The sequence below is a fragment of the Schistocerca cancellata genome, unplaced genomic scaffold (genome assembly GCF_023864275.1).
Source record: "Schistocerca cancellata isolate TAMUIC-IGC-003103 unplaced genomic scaffold, iqSchCanc2.1 HiC_scaffold_52, whole genome shotgun sequence".
NCBI classification, from domain to species: domain Eukaryota; kingdom Metazoa; phylum Arthropoda; class Insecta; order Orthoptera; family Acrididae; genus Schistocerca; species Schistocerca cancellata.
In genome coordinates, this window is record NW_026046115.1 from 10,001 (window position 1) to 17,500 (window position 7,500).

At 53.6% G+C, this 7,500-nt stretch overlaps 3 non-coding genes across 3 annotated transcripts in view; all 3 read right to left on the bottom strand.

Annotated features, from left to right (window-relative positions):
- LOC126110996 (large subunit ribosomal RNA) overlaps positions 1 to 236 on the bottom strand; it is a 4,220-nt gene extending 3,984 nt beyond the window's left edge. Inside the window, exon 1 of the ribosomal RNA XR_007524078.1 lies at positions 1 to 236. This exon is cut by the window's left edge and continues 3,984 nt beyond it. This is a non-coding gene — a ribosomal RNA (large subunit ribosomal RNA).
- Positions 237 to 425: 189 nt separating this feature from the next.
- On the bottom strand, positions 426 to 580 carry LOC126110994 (5.8S ribosomal RNA). Its single transcript, XR_007524076.1, has one exon. It is a non-coding gene; the product is annotated as a 5.8S ribosomal RNA (ribosomal RNA).
- A 353-nt stretch (positions 581 to 933) lies between these two features.
- Positions 934 to 2,842, bottom strand: LOC126111000 (small subunit ribosomal RNA). Its single transcript, XR_007524081.1, has one exon. It is a non-coding gene; the product is annotated as a small subunit ribosomal RNA (ribosomal RNA).
- Between the last annotated feature and the right edge of the window lie 4,658 nt (positions 2,843 to 7,500).

A 7,500-nucleotide genomic window follows, 5' to 3' on the forward strand; every position in this document is an offset into this window, starting at 1 on the left:
CCTGGCACCCTCTACGGGCCGTGGCCTCATTCAAGTTGGACTTGGGCTCGGCGCGAGGCGTCGGGGTAGTGGACCCTCCCAAACACCACATGCCACGACAGGCGGCAGCCTGCGGGGTTCGGTGCTGGACTCTTCCCTGTTCGCTCGCCGCTACTGGGGGAATCCTTGTTAGTTTCTTTTCCTCCGCTTAGTAATATGCTTAAATTCAGCGGGTAGTCTCGCCTGCTCTGAGGTCGTTGTACGAGGTGTCGCACGCCACACCGCCAGCCGGCTGTGCACGCTACCGAGAAAGTACCGGTATGCGAACCGCCAGGCGACGGGCGCGCATCGCACGTTTAAGGAGACGCGGCCGGCCCCACAGGCGGCCACGACACTCCCAGGTCTCCGAAGGCGGGACAAACGCCGCGCGCTTCAGTATACGTAGCCGACCCTCAGCCAGACGTGGCCCGGGAACGGAATCCATGGACCGCAATGTGCGTTCGAAACGTCGATGTTCATGTGTCCTGCAGTTCACATGTCGACGCGCAATTTGCTGCGTTCTTCATCGACCCACGAGCCGAGTGATCCACCGTCCTGGGTGATCTTTTTTGTTTAGTTTCCACTGTCTCTTTCAAAAACAGTTGCATAGGCGGGACTGAGGCGTTTGACGGCCCCTGTTCCAGCGTTCTGTGTCCAACGGCCTCACGGCCGATGGGCGTCGTACGGCTCCACACCGGAGCGGACAGGCACTCGGGCGAAAGTCATTCAAAACCGGCGCCAGGCGCCAGGTGCCGCAGGCCAGCCGCTCCAGAGCTTCAGCGCTCGTACCACACAACATTTTTCAGTTAGTTTTGAGAGGCACGCGTGGTTCCGCACGCGGCGCACGGCTGCTGCCGTACAGGTAGCGTGTTGCGCGACACGACACGCACATCGAAAGACATGCAGTCTAGTCGGTAATGATCCTTCCGCAGGTTCACCTACGGAAACCTTGTTACGACTTTTACTTCCTCTAAATGATCAAGTTTGGTCATCTTTCCGGTAGCATCGGCAACGACAGAGTCGATGCCGCGTACCAGTCCGAAGACCTCACTAAATCATTCAATCGGTAGTAGCGACGGGCGGTGTGTACAAAGGGCAGGGACGTAATCAACGCGAGCTTATGACTCGCGCTTACTGGGAATTCCTCGTTCATGGGGAACAATTGCAAGCCCCAATCCCTAGCACGAAGGAGGTTCAGCGGGTTACCCCGACCTTTCGGCCTAGGAAGACACGCTGATTCCTTCAGTGTAGCGCGCGTGCGGCCCAGAACATCTAAGGGCATCACAGACCTGTTATTGCTCAATCTCGTGCGGCTAGAAGCCGCCTGTCCCTCTAAGAAGAAAAGTAATCGCTGACAGCACGAAGGATGTCACGCGACTAGTTAGCAGGCTAGAGTCTCGTTCGTTATCGGAATTAACCAGACAAATCGCTCCACCAACTAAGAACGGCCATGCACCACCACCCACCGAATCAAGAAAGAGCTATCAATCTGTCAATCCTTCCGGTGTCCGGGCCTGGTGAGGTTTCCCGTGTTGAGTCAAATTAAGCCGCAGGCTCCACTCCTGGTGGTGCCCTTCCGTCAATTCCTTTAAGTTTCAGCTTTGCAACCATACTTCCCCCGGAACCAAAAGCTTTGGTTTCCCGGAGGCTGCCCGCCGAGTCATCGGAGGAACTGCGGCGGATCGCTGGCTGGCATCGTTTATGGTTAGAACTAGGGCGGTATCTGATCGCCTTCGAACCTCTAACTTTCGTTCTTGATTAATGAAAACATACTTGGCAAATGCTTTCGCTTCTGTTCGTCTTGCGACGATCCAAGAATTTCACCTCTAACGTCGCAATACGAATGCCCCCGCCTGTCCCTATTAATCATTACCTCGGGTTCCGAAAACCAACAAAATAGAACCGAGGTCCTATTCCATTATTCCATGCACACAGTATTCAGGCGGGCTTGCCTGCTTTAAGCACTCTAATTTGTTCAAAGTAAACGTGCCGGCCCACCCAGACACTCAATAAAGAGCACCTTGGTAGGATTTCAACGGGGTCCGCCTCGGGACGCACGAACACGCACGAGGCGGTCGCACGCCTTCGGGCTCGCCCCACCGGCAGGACGTCCCACGATACATGCCAGTTAAACACCGACGGGCGGTGAACCAACAGCGTGGGACACAAATCCAACTACGAGCTTTTTAACCGCAACAACTTTAATATACGCTATTGGAGCTGGAATTACCGCGGCTGCTGGCACCAGACTTGCCCTCCAATAGATACTCGTTAAAGGATTTAAAGTGTACTCATTCCGATTACGGGGCCTCGGATGAGTCCCGTATCGTTATTTTTCGTCACTACCTCCCCGTGCCGGGAGTGGGTAATTTGCGCGCCTGCTGCCTTCCTTGGATGTGGTAGCCGTTTCTCAGGCTCCCTCTCCGGAATCGAACCCTGATTCCCCGTTACCCGTTACAACCATGGTAGGCGCAGAACCTACCATCGACAGTTGATAAGGCAGACATTTGAAAGATGCGTCGCCGGTACGAGGACCGTGCGATCAGCCCAAAGTTATTCAGAGTCACCAAGGCAAACGGACCGGACGAGCCGACCGATTGGTTTTGATCTAATAAAAGCGTCCCTTCCATCTCTGGTCGGGACTCTGTTTGCATGTATTAGCTCTAGAATTACCACAGTTATCCAAGTAACGTGGGTACGATCTAAGGAACCATAACTGATTTAATGAGCCATTCGCGGTTTCACCTTAATGCGGCTTGTACTGAGACATGCATGGCTTAATCTTTGAGACAAGCATATGACTACTGGCAGGATCAACCAGGGAGCTGCGTCAACTAGAGCTGAGCAGCCGGCCGCCCGGGAGTGTGTCCCAGGGGCCCGCGCGAACACGCAAGCGTCCGCTCAATTATTCTGCAAACAGGAGGAGGCTGAGCTCCCCTGCACAATACACCTCGAAACCCTCTCAGGTCCCGGCGGCGCGCAGCGCCGTCCTAAGTACTTGGTCGGGTTCGAGAGAGGCGCAATCGCCCGGAGTTAGGCGAGTAGACGCTTTAGGTGCGACCACCCGTGCTCCCAACTGAGCTTGCCGCTGCCGACAGAGGCCCGGGAGCGTGCTGTCGTGGCATTGCCGGCGGGAGACAACACGCGCCACCTACGGTGACCGGCAGCTCCAACGCCAGCGCCACAGAAGGGCAAAGGCCCCACGTGGGTGCCGAAGCGAACTCTCCCAGCACAGCGCACGTGCCAACACGTCTGCACAACTGCGATAATACAAACCACCAGCGAGAACCGCTGGGGCGACCGAGCAGCAGACGGCGTCGCGGCGCCGAGTGCCGGGCGGCGGCGCATCCTCAACGCACACAGTCCTCAGTCGGACCAGCACACTGCAGATGTCCACCGCGCTTCGCACCGGGCCCGCGAGGACCCACTTTGGCCGCCCGGCGCCGCGCGCAGGGTGCCCCGGCGCGCAGCTGCGCCGCCTGCCGCGTCCGTCGGCCGGCGCGCCTGCCACTGGGCGCCCCCACCAGCCGGCTGTAGCGCGTGCGCCCACGCACCGCGCGGCCAGCACGCCGGGCGGCCCCCCCTCACCGGCCGGGGACGGTCCCACCCAGCCACCGCCGCGTATCGCTTCACACACAGATTTGCCCTTACTGATTTACCTCCAGCAACAACAACCGCACCACAATGGGTTTACCAGTTGTTCATTTGCGTAACGTCACCAGCAAACGTAGACGTCCATCCCAGTTTGCAAATGCAACGATTATTGCATACCTGTCTGTTAGGTGTCACGACACACTACGTCTGCCCACATACACGCAACAAAATGTGCACGACTAGAGAACACGTGGGAGGTGGCCCCTACGTATGCGATGTCCATTACGAGACCGACTGTCAACCAGCATCTGTACCATGTCGCAGATGTGGAACGCGGTGCACCATGCTATCACACTGTGTGAGAAGAGACGACTACGTTTGAATACACGCGCCACTACATCAACAGACGGCTCATGCTGATCGCCATCCAGGGCGTCCGTTAATCCACACGTCTCTATGGCGTACCACACTGCAATGTAGCTGTTATGGGGAGACGGCACGTGGCTGAGTGCACAACATTTGGACCGTATGGTTCGCTGTTGTTGGCGCAGTCGTTGTACGGTCACACATGTGCCACAGCGTATCATGCAGTACATACGGACCTATGTGCAGTACAATGTGAGGGTTAAGCTTACGACATCAGCGGACAGTGGACACAGGCCGTACCACGACGTAGACTGAGCGCTTCGACATGCGAATGCCAGTGAACAGCTGCGAAGGGCATTGAACACGCAAGCACCTGAACGACCAGCGTGCGAAGGCAGGGGGGAGGGTGGGGGCGATGTACATCCTGCAGTCGTCCACATTACAGTGTACAGCGGGAGCATGTAAAAAGTAAGCAACACTTGCGAAGTGTTGAACATGAAACGATACACAAGAGGGTGGGCGGTGCGAGTAGCGAACTATATTCAGAGGGTTGTGGTTAGACAACACTGGATTAATGTAACGTGTCATATGCCAATTACAGAGCAGGTTAAGGCACAACTTGGGTTAGGTTAAGGCACAACGTGGGTTAGGTTAAGGCACAACTTGGGTTAGGTTAAGGCACAACGTGGGTTAGGTTAAGGCACAACGTGGGTTAGGTTAAGGCACAACGTGGGTTAGGTTAAGGCACAACGTGGGTTAGGTTAAGGCACAACGTGGGTTAGGTTAAGGCACAACGTGGGTTAGGTTAAGGCACAACGTGGGTTAGGTTAAGGCACAACGTGGGTTAGGTTAAGGCACAACGTGGGTTAGGTTAAGGCACAACGTGGGTTAGGTTAAGGCACAACGTGGGTTAGGTTAAGGCACAACGTGGGTTAGGTTAAGGCACAACGTGGGTTAGGTTAAGGCACAACGTGGGTTAGGTTAAGGCACAACGTGGGTTAGGTTAAGGCACAACTTGGGTTAGGTTAAGGCACAACTTGGGTTAGGTTAAGGCACAACTTGGGTTAGGTTAAGGCACAACTTGGGTTAGGTTAAGGCACAACTTGGGTTAGGTTAAGGCACAACTTGGGTTAGGTTAAGGCACAACTTGGGTTAGGTTAAGGCACAACTTGGGTTAGGTTAAGGCACAACTTGGGTTAGGTTAAGGCACAACGTGGGTTAGGTTAAGGCACAACGTGGGTTAGGTTAAGGCACAACGTGGGTTAGGTTAAGGCACAACGTGGGTTAGGTTAAGGCACAACGTGGGTTAGGTTAAGGCACAACGTGGGTTAGGTTAAGGCACAACGTGGGTTAGGTTAAGGCACAACGTGGGTTAGGTTAAGGCACAACGTGGGTTAGGTTAAGGCACAACGTGGGTTAGGTTAAGGCACAACGTGGGTTAGGTTAAGGCACAACGTGGGTTAGGTTAAGGCACAACGTGGGTTAGGTTAAGGCACAACGTGGGTTAGGTTAAGGCACAACGTGGGTTAGGTTAAGGCACAACGTGGGTTAGGTTAAGGCACAACTTGGGTTAGGTTAAGGCACAACGTGGGTTAGGTTAAGGCACAACTTGGGTTAGGTTAAGGCACAACTTGGGTTAGGTTAAGGCACAACTTGGGTTAGGTTAAGGCACAACTTGGGTTAGGTTAAGGCACAACTTGGGTTAGGTTAAGGCACAACTTGGGTTAGGTTAAGGCACAACTTGGGTTAGGTTAAGGCACAACTTGGGTTAGGTTAAGGCACAACTTGGGTTAGGTTAAGGCACAACGTGGGTTAGGTTAAGGCACAACGTGGGTTAGGTTAAGGCACAACGTGGGTTAGGTTAAGGCACAACGTGGGTTAGGTTAAGGCACAACGTGGGTTAGGTTAAGGCACAACGTGGGTTAGGTTAAGGCACAACGTGGGTTAGGTTAAGGCACAACGTGGGTTAGGTTAAGGCACAACGTGGGTTAGGTTAAGGCACAACGTGGGTTAGGTTAAGGCACAACGTGGGTTAGGTTAAGGCACAACGTGGGTTAGGTTAAGGCACAACGTGGGTTAGGTTAAGGCACAACGTGGGTTAGGTTAAGGTAGAAATTGCGTTACATTGCGGTACAAATTGCGTTACATTGCGGTACAAATTGCGTTACATTGCGGTACAAATTGCGTTACATTGCGGTACAAATTGCGTTACATTGCGGTACAAATTGCGTTACATTGCGGTACAAATTGCGTTACATTGCGGTACAAATTGCGTTACATTGCGGTACAAATTGCGTTACATTGCGGTACAAATTGCGTTACATTGCGGTACAAATTGCGTTACATTGCGGTACAAATTGCGTTACATTGCGGTACAGATTGCGTTACATTGCGGTACACATTGCGTTACACATTGCGGTACACATTGCGTTACACATTGCGGTACACATTGCGTTACACATTGCGGTACACATTGCGGTACACATTGCGTTACACATTGCGTTACACATTGCGGTACACATTGCGGTACATTGCGGTACACATTGCGGTACATTGCGGTACACATTGCGTTACATTGCGGTACACATTGCGTTACATTGCGGTACACATTGCGTTACATTGCGGTACAAATTGCGTTACGAATTTGGTTAAGTTAAGGTGCAAAATGGGTTAGGTTAAGGTGCGAAATGGGTTGGATTACAGTACACAACGTGGTAAGAGAGTGTGTTGGGGGGGGGGGGGGCCGAGGTTCGTTGGTAGTGATCATTGTAAGTGAATGTCTGAGGCAGCTTCAGTATGTCACAGCAGTTATGTCTCGTCAGGATGCGCTTTTCGCTCGTGACTGGAGGCGCGCCGCGTCTGTGGTTGCGGCAAGGGAGCGGCAGACCTGTGTGATTCATTCCTGCCATTGTTTCTGTGCCGTAACAGGAGGCAGTGTGGTGGTGTTGGGTGCACCCCTGTGTAGGACATGTGTGGGTGTTGGTGGCTTATCTGAGCAATTGTGGATGTCGGACGGGTGGGATATTCTATTTTAGAATTGGACCCCCTGGTGTGGTTATCATAGTGTGGATGGTGTACTGTGGCGGAGAGGATGCACCGGACGTTGGTCCATGCTGGTGCTTACATATTGTATCTGTGTCTGTTACAGGCAGAGAGTAATGTGTGATAGAGTGTCTCGCTGATGTGTGGTTCATATTGTGTGCACAGACTTACAGCATGTATAGGGACAGCGGGAATTTGGCATATTGGATATAACTCTTCGTGAAACGCAAGATATAGGGGTGGATTGCAACGTACGAGTGCGGGAAGAGTCCGCCGTTCATCCGCTGGAGTTGCGATTTCGGCGGTTGGGGTGGGGCACGTGCGGGTGCGGGTGGAGTGATTGTCGGTTGACTACTTCGTGCGACGCAGGCACTGGCGTTCGGGTTCCTGTGGTGGACAGATTATGCAGGCTTTGTGGGTGGCGTCGGAAAATGGGTACTGTGGGACCTAGCGATGTCGTAGTCGGGGTGGCGTCTCATA